Here is a 16,842-nt window from a genome sequence, read left to right on the forward strand (position 1 = left end):
CCAGCCCACCAACACTTGGTAGATAATATTGATGAGGTTTTATAGTTGGGGAAGCTAAGGCCCAAGGAGTAACTTGCCCAAAGCCACATCGAAATTGGGTGGTAGGACTGGTGACAGAAGTACTCATGCTCCCTACACCCAAAACTCAGACACCCTCCCTGGCCAGAGATACTCACTGGGGACTCCTGCTTGAATGGCCAACTTGTTGACATGACTGTGAGCTTTGGGAGAGGTGGTCCCACTCCTTATCAGTCCTTCAGTCAGGTGCCTCTTTCGGAGTGGCCCCTGCTCCGACTTCAAGGTACTCTCAGCAGGCAAGATGCTGCAGTGTTCCCTAAAGTTGGCGATTGCAGGTCTAAAGTCAGTCACCTTTAGAGGAGCCCACTCCCCTCCCCTTGTCAGACACCATACTCACGAGAAGAGGGCACACTTGTGACACTCGCAGACCTTGAAGAGGCAGTAGTGCTCCTGGTCCTTGACTTGGGCAGTGATGCCGTGTTTGTGGCAGCGGGCTCTGCGACGTTTAGCTCTTCTGGGGCCAGGTTCAATCCCCCATGGGGCTCCGGTCTCAAGTCCAGTGGTGGAGTCAGGGGGGCCGCAGGGCACAGCAGGCATTTCATTGGGATCCATGGTTCTAGAGCAAGGAGTGGAGGTCAGGGTGGCCACATGATCCCCTACCCACAACGTACTTCCTCTGCCCTTGGAAAGCCCCATCTGAGGCGGCTGGATTCTTCTCCACCCAGCTCACCGTTGAAATGAGATTGTACCCTCCCTTCTTACTTCGTGTAGCCTCCTTCCCAGGGCGCTCCACTCACGCATAGGCAGGTTGCAAGAAACTCTGGGCATGGGTTCTGTATATTTTCAATCCAATTACTAGTCTCTCTGCCTACCTTCACTCCACATAGACACCCTTCACAGGCATGCACATGCACTCTCACGCCCCCTTCAACAATTACTACTTCCCTTTCTCATGTATCATCTTGTATTCTGCTATGCCCAGCTATTATTCCTGGCATCCACTTCCACAATTGTCTTCCTAACCTCCTGCATTCATTCACTCCCTACTCATGATTCTATGCCCCTCTGCATTCAATTCTATTATTAGTCTCCTGTATGCCCTACATTCAATCTTCCTCTCACCTTCCATTCCGATTTTTTTTTCTTGCACCCCATTGAAATCTTAATTATTCTCTTGCTCCCTCTTTAAACTGACACCCCTTTGCATCTCATGAAATCATATTCTGCTGGATCTCAAGCCCCTGTTTCAATCATTATTTTCATTAATTCCCTCAATTATTTATCAAGTAGATGTTTGTTGATCCCCCCTAGTGAATGCCAGACCCTGATCTAGTCAAAAGCCAACTCCTCACTACACTAATTGTTCTCTTGCACCAACACACCCTCTCTGCTTTCATGCAAACCCGTGCATTCCCTCCACAGCCTCCCAACAATCTTCCATGCTCCTCTCCAAACTTCAACAATTATGCTTGGGCTTCCCTGGTGGCGCAGGGGTTGAGAGTCCGCCTGCCGATGCAGGGGACACGGGTTCGTGCCCCAGTCCGGGAAGATCCCACATGCCACGGAGCGGCTGGGCCCGTGAGCCATGGCCGCTGAGCCTGCGCATCGGGAGCCTGTGCTCCGCAACGGGAGAGGCCACAACAGTGAGAGGCCCGCGTACCGCAAAAAAAAAAAAAAAAAACCAATCACGCTTGAGCACACCTTCCCCTCCTCCCGCACCCAGAGTGCACCACCTCCTCTCAGGCTGCCAGACCATTGCCTGCCACACCCACCTCAGAATCAAAGGGAGGGGCATAAGCCCTGCCCCAGGGGCCAGAGGCCAGGTGTCAGGAGGCCTCAGCAAGCGGTCGTCCGTCCCACAGGACTTCAGCCAAGGGGGCTGGGGTTGGGTGTGGAGTGGGAGGTGGGGGTGGGGGTGGGGGTGGGGTGGGGCGGGACATGAGGTACCCGGCTGAGATGGAGGAGAGGAGAAGGGGTTGGGGATCCATAGCAGGAGGGAGGGAGGAAAGAAGAGGTGTGGAGAATGAGGGTCCTATTCCTGATGCCAGTCTGTGGTTACCCCAGCCTCCACCAGGTCAGAATCAATCTGCTGGGACAGGAGACCTGAAGGAAGCCTCAGCTCTCGCTCCCTTTCCCGCTCTGCCTTCAAAGGCCAATGAGCTTCCAGCTCTGCCTTTCACCTCCCACTGCTATGGCCAGCGACCAATGAGCTTCAAGCTCATCCGAAGGTCACTGACCAAAGTCCTGCCCCACTCGTCGCTTCCCTCCCAGTTCTCCTCTCGCTGGCTTTATTGGGCGGCCGGCCATTTAACTCCGGAAGTGAAGTAGAGCTTTGTGCTTTCCAAACCTTGTTTCCCGAACTGTTCTCTCTTTGGATGTGAAATACTGTACACGCATGCCTTTTAAACACACGTCCTTGGTATTCTGTAACTTACTTTTACAAAATTCAGCGTGTGTTTCTAAGGTCGCTCCGTATTCCTGTGTCAGGGATTCTCAGGCAGGGGTTCGTAATTCACAGTCAGATTTTGCATCTCCAGGGAACATTTGGCACTGTCTGGAGTCATTTTGGTCTTTATTCGTGTGTCTCTGTTTCTGAATTCCCTGTTCTGTTCCACAGATAAATTGGTCTATTCCTGTGCCAGTACTACACTGTGTTAATTTTTATCTCTTGGTAAGACATTTTGATCTCTGGTAGGACAAGTCTTCACACCTTATTCATCATCTCCAGGCTTATCTTTACTATTCTTCGCCTTTTGCCCTTCCTAAATTCTAAAATATAAATGTTAGGATCAGCATGACATGTTTCCTGAAAACTCATTTGCGGTAGATTTGGATTGCATTTTCATTGAATCTGTGGATCAGTTAAGAGAGAATTGGCTATCTTTATGATATCCAGCCTTCCTAGTCACCAACATGGGATGGCTGTCTATTTTTGTGGGTCTTCTTTAATGTTGGAATCTCTCAGCTTAGTATTTAGCTTTACCTTTTGTACGTTCAGATCTTGTACATCCTTTATTGCATTTATCCCAAGAACTCTGGAATGTTGTTGCTCTGGTGCTTGATATCTGGTTACAATAACATTTTCTATCTGTATCTGATTTCTAGAATTCCACTTGGCTTTTTAAAAAATATGTTGATCTCGGGGGCTTCCCTGGTGGCGCAGTGGTTGGGAGTCCGCCTGCCAGTGCACGGGACACGGGTTCGTGCCCCGGTCCGGGAGGATCCCACCTGCTCCAGAGCGGCTGGGCCCGTGGGCCATGGCTGCTGGGCCTGCGCGTCTGGAGCCAGTGCTCCGCAGCGGGAGAGGCCACAGCAGTGGGAGGCCCACATACCGGAAAAAAAAAATATATATATATATATATATATATTTATATATTGATCTCAAAGTCAGCCACCATGCTAAACTCTGTGATATCTAATCATGTGCCTATAAGTGGTGCACAGTCTTCTGTGAATCTATGAGTAACGGAAGTAAGGTAATCAACTTACAAGTTTCTTACTGGCTGGCTAGGACATCCACTACAAGGTAAAATAGAGACTGCAAAATTGGGCATCTTTGGGTTATTCCTAATATTAAACAGAATGATGCCAACATTTCCATATTAAAATGGGCTTGCTGTGTTTCATTGTTTGCTTTAATTCTTCAATTCTTTCTCTGTTTCTCCTTCCTTTCTTTCTTTCCTTCCTTCTCTCTTTTGTTTCTTCCGTTCTCTCTCTCTTTTCTCATTCTTTCTTTCCCTTTATCAGATTAAGGAATATCCCTTGTATTTCTAGCTTAATAAGATTGTCTTAAAAATCATGAATAGATATAGGATTATACTTTTTTGGCCTCCACTGAAATGATCAAGACTCTAATCATTTAATCTGTTAACACAGTGAGGGTTATTTATAAGATTTTTTTTTTTCGAAATCTTTAGTGAAGTACACATCTTAGTGAGTTTCCAAAAACTAAACATAAACATCCAGTTAGCACCTGGAGCAAACAGCAGAATATATTAGCAACACACAAACCTCTCTCATGCCCCCTTCCATCTATAGTTTTTCTAATGTTAAACCAGATTTGCTCTCCTAGGATAGATGTAACTTAGTTATGGCGTATCATCTTTTGTGTACACTGGTGGGCTCAGTTTGCTAAAGTTTTGCTTAGAATTTTTTGTGTCTTCGGTTCACGAGGAAGATTGACTTGATGTTTCATTCCTCATAGCATCTTTGCTCGTTCCAGGGTCAAGGTTTTCTAGTCTCATAGACTAAGTTGGGCAAAAGTCCCTCTTTGCTATCCTCTGGCAGTGTTCACGTAAGATTAGGATTATCTGTCTTGAAACTCTTTATTTATTTTTTAACAACTTTATTGGACTATAATTGCATTACAATGTTGTGTTAGTTTCTTCTGTATAACAAAGTGAATCAGCTATATGTATGCATATATCCCCTCCCTCTTGCATCACCCTCCCAACCTCCTATCCCACCCCTCTAGTTGGTCACAAAGCACCGAGCTAATCTCCCTGTGCCAGGCAACTGCATCCCACTAGCTATCTACTTTACACTTGGTAGTGCATATATGTCAATGCTATTCTCTCACTTCGTCCCAGCTTACCCTTCCTCCGCCCTGTATCCTCAAGTCCATTCTCTATGCCTGCGTCTTTATTCCTGTCCTGCCCCTGGGTTCATCAGAACAATTTTTTTAACATCTTTATTGGAGTGTAATTGCTTTACAATGGTGTGTTAGTTTCTGCTGTATAACAAAGTGAATCAGCTATATGTACACATATATCCCCATATCCCCTCCCTCTGGCATCTCCCTCCCACCCTCCCTATCCCAGCCCTCTAGGTGGTCACAAAGCACCGAGCTAATCTCCCTGTGCTATGCAGCTGATTCCCACTTGCTATCTAGTTTACATTTGGTAGTGTATATACGTCAATGGTACTCTCTCACTTCGTCCCAGCTTACCCTTGCCCCTCCCTGGGTCCTGAAGTCCATTCTCTACGTGTGCGCCCTTATTCCCGTCCTGTCCCTAGTTCTTCACAACCATTTTTCTTTTTTTTTTAGATTCCATACATATGTGTTAGCATATGGTATTTCTTTTTCTCTTTCTGACTTACTTCACTCTGTATGACAGACTCTAGGTCCATCCACCTCACTACAAATAACTCAATTTTGTTTCTTTTTATGGCTGAGTAATATTCCATTGTATATAGGTGCCACATGTCCTTTATCCATGTATCTGTCGATGGACATTTAGGTTGCTTCCATATCCTGGCTATTGTATATAGAGCTGCGATGAACATTGTGGTACATGACACTTTCTTTTTTTTTTTTTTTAACATCTTTAGTGGAGTATAATTGCCTTACAAGGGTGTGTTAGTTTCTGCTTTATAACAAAGTGAATCAGTCATACATATACATATGCCCCCATATCTCTTCCCTCTTGCATATCCCTCCCTCCCACCTTCCCTATCCCAGACCTCTAGGTGGTCACAAAGCACCGAGCTGATCTCCCTGTGCTATGCGGCTGATTCCCACTAGCTATCTAGTTTACATTTGGTAGTGTATATATGTCAATGGTACTCTTCCACCTCGCCACAGCTTACCCTTGCCCCTCCCTGGGTCCTGAAGTCCATTCTCTACATGTGCGTCTTTATCCCCGTCCTGTCGCTAGTTCTTCAGAACCATTTTTCTTTTTTTTAGATTCCATATATATGTGTTAGCATATGGTATTTGTTTTTCTCTTTCTGACTTATTTCTTTCTGTATGACAGACTCTAGGTCCATCCACCTTAGTACAAATAACTCAACTTCGTTTCCTTCTATGGCTGAGTAATATTCCATTGTATATAGGTGCCACATGTTCTTTATCCATGTATCTGTCGATGGACATTTAGGTTGCTTCCGTGTCCTGGCTATTGTAAATAGAGCTGCAGTGAATATTGTGCTACATGTCTCTTTCTTTCTTTTTTAACATCTTTAGTGGAGTATAATTGCTTTACAAGGGTGTGTTACTTTCTGCTTCGTAACAAAGTGAATCTGTTATACATATACATATGTCCCCATATCTCTGCCCTCTTGCATCTCCCTCCCTCCCACCATCCCTATCCCGGCCCTCTACGTGGTCACAAAGCACCGAGCTGATCTCCCTGTGCTATGTGGTTGCTTCCCACTAGCAATCGGTTTTACATTTGGTAGTGTAGATATGTACATGCCACTCTCTTACTTTGTCCCAGCTTACCCTTCCCCCTCCCTGTGTCCTCAAGTTCATTTTCTAGTAGGTCTGCGTCTTTATTCCTGTCCAGCCCCTAGGTTCTTCATGACCATTTTTTTTTTAGATTCCATATATATGTGTTAGCATACGGTATTTGTTTTTCTCTTACTCACTTACTTCACTCTGTATGACAGACTCTAGGTCCATCTACCTCAGTACAAATGATTCAATTTTGTTTCTTTTTATGGCCGAGTAATATTCCATTGTATATATGTGCCACAACTTTTTTATCCATTCATCTGTTGATGGACACATACGTTGCTTCCATCTCCTGGCTATTGTAAATAGAGCTGCAATGAACATTATTGTGCATGACTCTTTTTGAATTATGGTTTTCTCAGGGTATACACCAAGTAGTGGGATTGCTGGGTCATGTGGTAGTTCTATTTTTAGTTCTTTAAGGAACCTCCTTAGTGGCTGTATCAATTTACATTCCCACCAACAGTGCAAGAAGTTTGCCTTTTCTCCACACCAGCTCCAGCATTTATTGTTTGTAGATATTTTAATGATGGCCCTTCTGACTGGTGTGAGGTGATACCTCAATGTAGTTTTGATTTGCATTTCTATAATGATTAGTGATGTTGAGCATTCTTTCATGTGTTTGTTGGCAAGCTGTATATCTTCTTTGGAGAAATGTCTATTTAAGTCTTCTGCCCATTTATGGATTGGGTTGGGTTTTTTTTTTTTTTTTCTCATATTGAGCTGCATGAGCTGCTTGTAAATTTTGGAGATTAATCCTTTCTCAGTTGCTTCATTTGCAGATATTTTCTCCTAATCGAAGCATTGTCTTCTCATCTGGGTTATGGCTTCCTTTGCTGTGCAAAAGCATTTAAGTTGCATTGGGTCTCATTTGTTTATATTTGTTTTTCATTTCCATTTCTCTAGGAGGTGGGTCAAAAAGGATCTCGCTGTGATTTGTGTCATAGAGTGTTCTGCCTATGTTTTCCTCTAAGAGTTTGATAGTTTCTGGCCTTCAATACATTTTCAGTTTATTTTTGTGTATGGTGTTAGGAAGTGTTCTAATTTCATTCTTTTACATGTAGCTGTCCGGTTTTCCCAGCACCACTTATTGAAGAGGCTGTCTTTTCTCCATTGTATATTCTGGCCTCCTTTATCAAAAATAAGTTGGCCGTAGGTGTGTGGGTTTCTCTCTGGGTTTTCTATCCTGTTCCTTTGATCTATATTTCTGTTTTTGTGCCAGTACCATACTGCCTTGATTACTGTAGCTCTGTAGTGTATTCTGAAATCCAGCAGCCTGATTCCTCCAGCTCCATTTTTGTTTCTCAAGATTGCTTTGGCTATTCGGGGTCTTTTGTGCTTCCATAGAAATTGTGAATTTTTTTGTTCTAGTTCTGTGAAAAATGCCATTGGTAGTTTAATAGGTTTTGCATTAAAGCTGTAGATTGCTTTGGGTAGTATAGTCATTTTCACAACGTTGATTCTTCCAATCCAAGAACATGGTATATCTCTCCATCTGTTTGTATCGTGTTTAATTACTTTCATCAGTGTCTTATAGTTTTCTGCATACAGTTCTTTTTTCTCCTCAGGTAGGTTTATTCCTACGTATTTTATTATTTTTGTTGCATTGGTAAGTGAGTGTGTTTCCTTAATTTCTTTTTCAGATTTTTCATCGTTATTGTATAGTAATGCAAGAGGTCTCTGTGCATTAATACTGTACCCTGCTGCTTCACCGAATCCATTGATTAGCTCCTCTAGTACTCTGGTAGCATCTTTAGGATTCTGTATGTATAGTATCATGTCATCTGCAAGCAGTGATAGTTTTTCTTCTTTTCCAATTTGGATTCCTTTGATTTCTTTTTCTTCTCTGATTGCCATGGCCCAAACTTCCAAAACTACGTTTAATAAGAGTGGTGAGAGTGGGCAATCTTGTCTTGCTCCTGATCTTAGAGGAAATGGTTTCAGTTTTCCACCATTGAGAACGATGCTGGCGGTGGGTTTTTCAAATATGGCCATTATTATGTTGAGGTAGGTTCCCTCTATGTCTACTTTCTGGAGAGTTTTTATCATAAATGGGTGTTGAATTTTGTCAAAAGTTTTTTCTGCATGTATTGAGATCTTCATATGGTTTTTCTCCTTCAATTTGTTAACATGGTGTGTCACATTGATTTGCGTATATTGAAGAATCCTTGCATTCCTGGGTAAACCCCACTTGATCATGGTGCATGATCCTTTTAATGTGCCTTTGGATTCTGTTTGCTAGTACTTTTTTTGAGGATTTTTGCATCTATGTTCATCAGTGATATTGTCTCTACTTTTCTTTTTTTTGTGACATCTTTGTCTGGCTTTGGTATCAGGGTGATGGTGGCCTCGTAGAATGAGTTTGGGAGTGGTCCTCCCTCTGCTATAGTATGGAAGAGCTTGAGAATCATAGGTGTTAGCTCCTCTCTAAATGTTTCATAGAATGGAACTTTTAATTAAAACTTGACCATTCAACAGCTAGGATGCTTGTTTGATTTACTTAAAAAATGGTACTGTGGGTGATGTCAAACATATACCATTAGAGTTTGTATACAAACTTATAATCTCCAAGTTCATGACAGTAGATCGGTGGTCCTGGAACATGAGCTTGCATCAGAATCACCCAGAGGGTTTGCTAAAGCACAGGTTGCTGAGCTCTGCATCTGTAGTCTCAGATTAAAAATTCTGGGGTGAGACACAGAGTTTCCTTTTCTGACTAGCTCCCTGGTGATGCAGATGCTTCTGGAAGGGAACTACACTTTGAGAACCATTGTACAAGAGAGAAGAGCAAAGGAGCCCTCCAATTATCCATCACCCAACCGCAACCATCAATAACTCAGAGCCAATCTCAATTCACATATATCTTATCCCCTACCCCTCTCCCAGATTATTTTCAAGAAAGCATCAGAAATCATCTTATTTTATTGGGAACTGTTTCAACGCATAGCTCTAAAATATGAGCAATCCATTTTCCTCAACTTTTCATTTTGAAAATGCACCAGGTTGAAGAGTGAACATTCTTTTACTCAGATTCTTATTATCCCATTGCTTTCTCTCTTTTTTTCTTCTTTTTTGCTTAACCACTTAACAGTTGCAAACATTCCATCCAATTACTTCAGAATGTATCTCCTAAGTAATAGGATATTCTCCCGTCTAACCACAGTACTATTATCAGGTCGAAGGGATTTACCAATGACATGATAATATTATCGAAGTCCATGTACAGTCCATATTCAAATTTCCCCAATTGTCCCAATAATACCCTTTTGAGAATCAACAGTTCAATCAAGTATCATACATTGCTTTCAACTGTCATGTCTCTTTAGTATCCTGTGGTCCCAAACAGTCCCTCAACTTAAATCTTCCATGACAATGACATTGTCCAAGAGCCTCAGCTTGTTTGCTTGTAAAGTGTCCGCAATATGTGTTTGCCTGATATTTTCCTCTTGTTTAGATTTGTGTCTTTAGGTTTAATATTCTTGGCAAGAATAAGCAGTCTGTGGCATTATATTTTGATACCATGTGGGTATCCTGTTCTCCAAAACCATTCTCAGCTCTTGGCCTTAATTTTCTTTCAGGGTTCTAGGTCCGGTTTGATTATATTACTTTGGTGGTTGAAAACATGGTGATTCTCTATTTCTAGCATTCCTTTCTGTTTTTATTAGTGGGCATTTTGCTGTAAAGATGAGCATCCCAGCCTCCCAACCCCCTCCCTTATTGTTGTCGCTGCGTATTGCTGTGCTTGCAGCAACAAAAAAGATGAAAACCTGTTTATTTGTTGTGTTCAAAGAAATATGAAGAAAACAAAGTGAACAATATTAAGAGAAATGTAAGCAATTATAAGATGAATTTGACAAGAATTTCTTCTAACAGTGCAAACAGAATGACAAAATCTGTTGCCTGAAATTGGAATTAACTGTTCAGCAACAACTAAAAACAGTTTTTAACAATTATTAAGAGAACCTGAGGTTATAAATTTGGCCAGTTATAAAGTAGCTTGGATCTTGGGCGTGCGCACACACACACATGCCCTCTCTCTCACACACACATGCACTCTCTCTCTCACACACACAGACATTTTAAATGGAGATATAGTAAAAATTAAATAAATAAATAAATAAATACATTATTATTACAGTTACAGAATGTATGCTAGAGAATAGTGAAACCATATACAACATTTTACGGAAAGCACAAGATCCGCAACTAAGCCCATATAATACAGGACCTTTGCAACAATATGAAAGAGTAATTGATTCAAAACATGAAAAAAAGTTCAAATACCTTACGTTTCAAATACCTTCTCATGAGTCACGAGACATGAGACATTGGCCAATTAATACTTTAGGTTTTCTCCAAGGACTTTCCAATTTGCAGAGATATGATTGTAGCCTACAAATCTGAACTTGTGGCGTAGAGCCCAGGGAATCATTTCTATCACTTAGAAAAGAATTTGAGCAAACCACAAAAAAAAAAATTCCCCCAAAATAGTGTCTGTATGAAGGACAGCAATCCAGCGTCCAATTTTTCTCTTTTTTTTCTTTCCAATGTATGATACATGCGGAGAACATAGGTACTTAGGTTTCTAAAGTAGACTATATCATGAATATAGTTATTGAAGTCATTCAGTAAATGCAGTGCATCATTGTAGGTTTATTTTGTCAGTCTCACTAGAGGTTTGTAACTTTTACTGATCTTTTCAAAGAACCATATATTTGTTTCATTGATTGTCTCCATTGTTTTTCTGTTTTCAATTTCATTGATCACTGGACTTATCTTTAGTATCCCCTTCCTTCTGTTTGTTTTGGATTTACTTTGCTCTTCTTCTTCTAGCTTCCTGAGGTGAGAACTTAGATTACTGACTTGATACTTTTCCTTTTCCTTAATGTACGCCCTTAATGATGTAAATTTCCCTTCCAGCAACGCTTTAGCTTCATCCCACACATTTGGATATGTTTTGTAATCATTTCCATTCAGTTCAATTCACTTCTTGATGTGCTGGATCAAGTGGCCTCCTTACCACTGAGTGGTAGTGAACGTCCTGAAATCATCCCAGGAGGGATGGGGAGGGGTGCTGTCTTACTACCTAGTGGAGGTATATATAATTTCAGAATCTCCACGTGATTGGTTTCCACTGACATGTGGGGAAGGGGAAGGGTGGTCCCTGTTTCCTCCAGTACAATGTGAAATTCTTGGCTCCCCACTGGACCTTTGCTGGCTTGAGGGGTGGCCAGGCCAAAATGTGCTTTTTTTTTTTTTTTTTTAACCCCGTACCGTTTGGCTGGTGTAGAGCAGTTACGGTCAAAACCTTTTCTGAAAACAAATACTGTATGCTAACACATATATATGGAATTTAAAAAAAAAAAATAAAGGTCAGAAGAACCTAGGGGCAAGACAGGAATAAAGATGCAGACCTACTAGAGAATGGACTTGAGGATACGGGGAGGGGGAGGGGTAAGCTGGGACAAAGTGAGAGAGTGGCATGGACATATATACACTACCAAACGTAAACTGGATAGCTAGTGGGAAGCAGCCACATAGCACAGGAAGATCAGCTCGGTGCTTTGTGACCACCTAGAGGGGTGGGATAGGGAGGTTGGGAGGGAGGGAGATGCCAGAGGGAGGAGATATGGGAACATATGTATATGTATAACTGATTCACTTTGTCATAAAGCAGAAACTACCACACCATTGTAAAGCAATTATACTCCAATAAAGATGTTAAAAAAATTAAATATAGCTTTGAGTTTAATACATCTATCTTTGATTAAAAATTATAATCACAAGAAACAAGCAGTTCTCTCTGAGTATCCATTTGAAAATACACAGAACAAACAAACATGTGGCTTGAAAAAATAGAAAATAACATTCAGAAGATTCCCAGATAAATCAGGAATAATTAAACGAACTTCATCATAGGTAAAACCCAAATTTTGTGTTGGTATGATAGTTTCCTGGGGATAGTGTTCAGTCCCTAATTTTGGATGTTTTTCCAAATTTCTAAGGTATATCTGCTTTGTTGAGTTAATATTCAGAAATATACACTTCATCTTCAAAATAAAAATGATTATGCCTGTAAAAGCTGCTAACGTGGCAATCAGGAAGTCCAGTAAATGTGGCAGATTGGTCATTTGGTAAACTCACTAATTTTAGGAGAGACGCAAATTTTGTGGTCACCCAGCATCACAAAACTTAACAGGGAAAATTCTGAACAAAGGGGCTCTCTCTGTCTCTCTGCGCCACTCTTCATCTGTGAAAATGCATGGAAGGAGGAGCTCACTGTTGGCCAAATGAGACAAATGGATTCTGAACCTCTTACTGTGGGTCACTCTTGTAGATTTTGTGTGTTTATGGCCTTTCAGACGTTGATCAATAGTAATGAGAGCTAATATTTCGGGTAGGCATTAGCTCTTTGCTATTTAGTGTAGATAACGCAGTAAATGCTTTGCAAACATTGTCCCATTTAATCCCTACAACCCCCCTATTATTATCCTCAGTTTGGCCAATTGGGAATCTTAGGCTGAGAGAGACTAAGTACTTTGCCCAAAGTCACACAGCTAAGAAGTGGTAGAGCCAAGTTTCAAATTAAAAATTGCCTCTCTTAAATATTATGGTGTCATTTGGGGGCTCCTGGCAACTTTCCAGACATATTTATCGAAGGCACCAGAATATCTTGAGAAGTCAAGCCCTGAACAAACTGGCTGTGAATAAATTAGCAGGCATCTCCTGCAGTTCAAGGGGCTTTACAGGCCCACATACTGTATGTAAACTCGGGTTTTAGGCTGCCATTGAGGATCTTTGATCAATGACCAAGCGATATTTGTTGGATAGGCAGAGATTGATTCGAAAGGAGAAAGATGGAGCTATATTTCCACACCATAGTGTGAAGAGTGGTCTCTTGTGTCCCTCCTACTTTTTACCCCAAATTCTATCAGTAACCAAAAGGGTTGTGGGCTGCATCAATATGAAAACAAGCCATTTCAGTGGAAAATACTAACTGGGTGCTATGGAATTATGAAAACCAAGACTGGTTGTTCAAATGAATCTCTGTTTCTAACTCTTCATATGGGAGACAGCTGCAGCTCCACCCCCGCCCCCCCCCCCATCTGCACTCTTACTCCCTTGAAGCTCTCAGCTTCCTGAAGTGACTAGAGGTGAAATTAGTTGTGACCTGGAGGTATTAGTCAGGCTAGCTGCCAAATATCTAGGTGAAAACCTGGCTATATTTAAGCCATGGCGGCCAAAAATACTCCCCATTAAACCGAACTAGGCGAAAATTTGGTGACCAGACACTGGTTTGGCAATCATTATGCCTCAAAGGTTCCACTTAAAGTGAATCTATTTGAGAGTGACAACTTTGAGAGCAAAGATGGTGTCTTATACACCTTTGCTTAGTGCTCCTGTTGTGGTCCCTTTCACATGGTTGGTGACCCAAAAAGTTATTCTTTGGGAGACATGTAAGTACAAGCACAGTTTACTGCCCAGCAACAAGCACCCTAATAGACAAGCACAGTGAAAGATTGTACAGGAAGCCAGCCAAAATGGCAGAAGAAGGACCTCTGAAAATTCTCTCTTCCCTTAAAGCAATGAGAAAACTGGCAAAAATGTTCAGAATCAATGTTTTCAGAGCTCTAGAAATTCACCAAAAGTATGCAACAACCACAGGTATATTTATTCTACAAAAACAGCTGAATCTCAGTAGGAAGAGTGAGCCAGGTGGCATTTCAACTAATCCTGTTCTCATGCCCCTCTATCCAACTCTGTGGTAGCTTTGAATACTAACAGCCTGCAATCACGGTGAAAACCGGCCACCTGGCAGCCACCAGAGGGAGCAGAAATGGCACGGGCCTCCTGCAAAGCCTCATTCCCAGAGAACTGTCATTATTTGACCTGTCTGGTCATTCCCTGGAAGACCCCACTTGGGTGGCTGTCTCTGACTCAGAGCTTACCCAGTTTGAAATTCCTTTTCCCTGAGGGCATTTGTCAAAAACATTTAGAGTCACAAACAGAACCCAACAATATGTTAAAGGAATCATACACCATGATCAAGTGAGATTTATCCCAGGTGGGCAAGGATTTTTCAATATCCACAAATCAATCAATGTGATACACCACATTAACAAACTAAAGAATATAAACCACACGGTCATCTCAAAAGTTGCAGAAAAAGCTTCTGATAAAATTCGACACCCATTTATGATCAAAATTCTCCAGAAAGTGGGCATAGAGAGAACATACCTCAACATAATAAAGGTCATTTATGACAAACCCACAGCTAACATCATACTCAATGGTGAAAAGCTGAAAGCATTCCCTCTAAGATCAGGAACAAGACAAGGCTGCCCACTCTCACCACTTTTATCCAACATAGTTTTAGAAGTCCTAGCCACAGCAATCATAAAAGAAAAAAAGAAATAAAAGAAATTCAAATTGGAAAGGAAGAAATAAAACTGCCAATGTCTGCAGATGACTTGATGCTATACATAGAAAACCCTAAAGACACCACCACAAAACATCTAGAGCTTCTCAATGAATTTGGTAAAGTTTTAGGATGCAATTAATATACAGAAATCTGTTGCATTTCTGTATACTAACAATAAAGTATCAGAAAGAGAAATTAAGGAAACAATCCCATTCACCATCGCAACAAGAAGAATAAAATACCTCGGAATAAACCTAACTAAGGCGGTAAAAGACCTGTACTCCAAGAACTATAAGACGCTAATGAAAGAAATTGAAGACAACACAAACAGATGGAAAGGTACAACGTGTTCTTGGACTGGAAGAATCAATATTGTTAAATTGACCATACTACCCGAGGCAGTCTACAGATTCAACACAATCCCTATCAAAATACCAATGGCAGGGCTTCCCTGGTGACGCAGTGGTTGAGAGTCCGCCTGCCGATGCAGGGGACACGGGTTCGTGCCCCGCTCCGGGAAGATCCCACATGCCATGGAACGGCTGGGCCCGTGAGCCATGGCCGCTTAGCCTGCGTGTCTAGAGCCTGTGCTCCGCAATGGGAGAGGCCACAACAGTGAGAGTTCCGCGTACCGCATTAAAAAAAAAACAAAAACAAAACAAAACAAAACAAAAAAAACCAATGGCATTTCTCACAGAACTAGGACACAAAAAATTTTCATTTGTAAGAAAACACAAAAGACCCTGAAGAGTCAAAACAATTTGAGGGAGAAAAAAAAAAACATTTAGAGGCAATTAATTATCATTGCAGCTGCCTGAGGCAGTGGGCCACACTTGGGGCAAACAATAGGAGAACCAAAATCTTATAAGGGAAACCTAGGTAATGAGATATCCATAGGGACTTTGTAAAGCTATGACATATCCTTAGGAAACTTGGAGGCCTGGTACCTTCCCAGGATGATGGCCAGCTCTGGAAAGACCCAAAAACAAGGAGAAATGAAAGCTAAAACAGAACTGACAAATAGCAGGCAGAGTTTTGAAGCCATACACACAGTCCTCCTTGGCAAAGACTGGGAAATTTAGCAGTTCCAGCCAATTGAAGACATTTCTGTGCAATCATTTGGTAACCACCAAACTAACCAAGTGGTGAATTTGGTAACCACACACAACAGAGGATACAGAAGTCCAGAAAAGCCACTAAAAAATCAAATGACAGCAAGAATACCCACAACAAACAGCAACAACAAAACCTGGAAAGGAGGCAGTATCTGAATTCCAGAGTTGCCACATTCTATCATTGAAAATGTCCAGCTTTCCACCAAAACGTATCAGACATGCAAAGAAGCAGGAAAGTGTGGGAGATACACATGGATGTCCAGACATTGGACTTACTAGAAAGAGACTTTAGATCAGCTATTGTAAACTTGTTCAAACATCTAATGGAAGCCATGTCTTATGAATTAAAGGTAAGCATGAGAACGATGGCTCATCAAATAGAGAATATCATCAAAGAGATAGAAATCGTTTTAAAAATACCAACTAGAAATTCCGGAGCTCAAAAATATATTAACTGCAATGAAAAATTCACTAAAGAGTCTCTACAGAAATTAGAACTGGTATGATGAAACAAAATCATCAAGCATGAAATTTAGAGGCAATTGAGATTGTGCACTCTGAGGAAAAGAAAGAAAAATGAATGAAGAAAAATGAACAGAGCCTCAGAGGCCTTGTAGGGCATGATTAAGCACACCATCTTATGCATAATGAGAGTCCCTGGAGGAGAGAAGAGGAGAAAAATGGGAAGAAAGAATAAGGGGAAAACATGGCCCCCAACTCCCCAAATTTGATTGAAATTATTAATCTAGGCAAACAAAAAGCTCTGAAACGCCATGGAGGATAAGCTCAAGGAGATCTGTACCTAGAACCAGCTTATTCAAGCTGATGACAGTCAAGGACAATGAAAGAATGTTGAAAGCAAGGAGACAAGCAGCTCATCACATACAAGGGATTAACAGCTGACTTCTCATCAGAAACTTTGGGGAACAGAAGACAGCGGGAAGTCACCTTCAAAGTGCTGAAAGAAAAAATCCCATCAACCAAGAATATTCTATCCAACAGAACTCTCTCTTCAAAAACGAAGGGAAGATAAAGCCATTCTCAGACAAAGA

This window comes from Globicephala melas, chromosome X (assembly GCF_963455315.2).
Source record: "Globicephala melas chromosome X, mGloMel1.2, whole genome shotgun sequence".
Classification (NCBI taxonomy): domain Eukaryota; kingdom Metazoa; phylum Chordata; class Mammalia; order Artiodactyla; family Delphinidae; genus Globicephala; species Globicephala melas.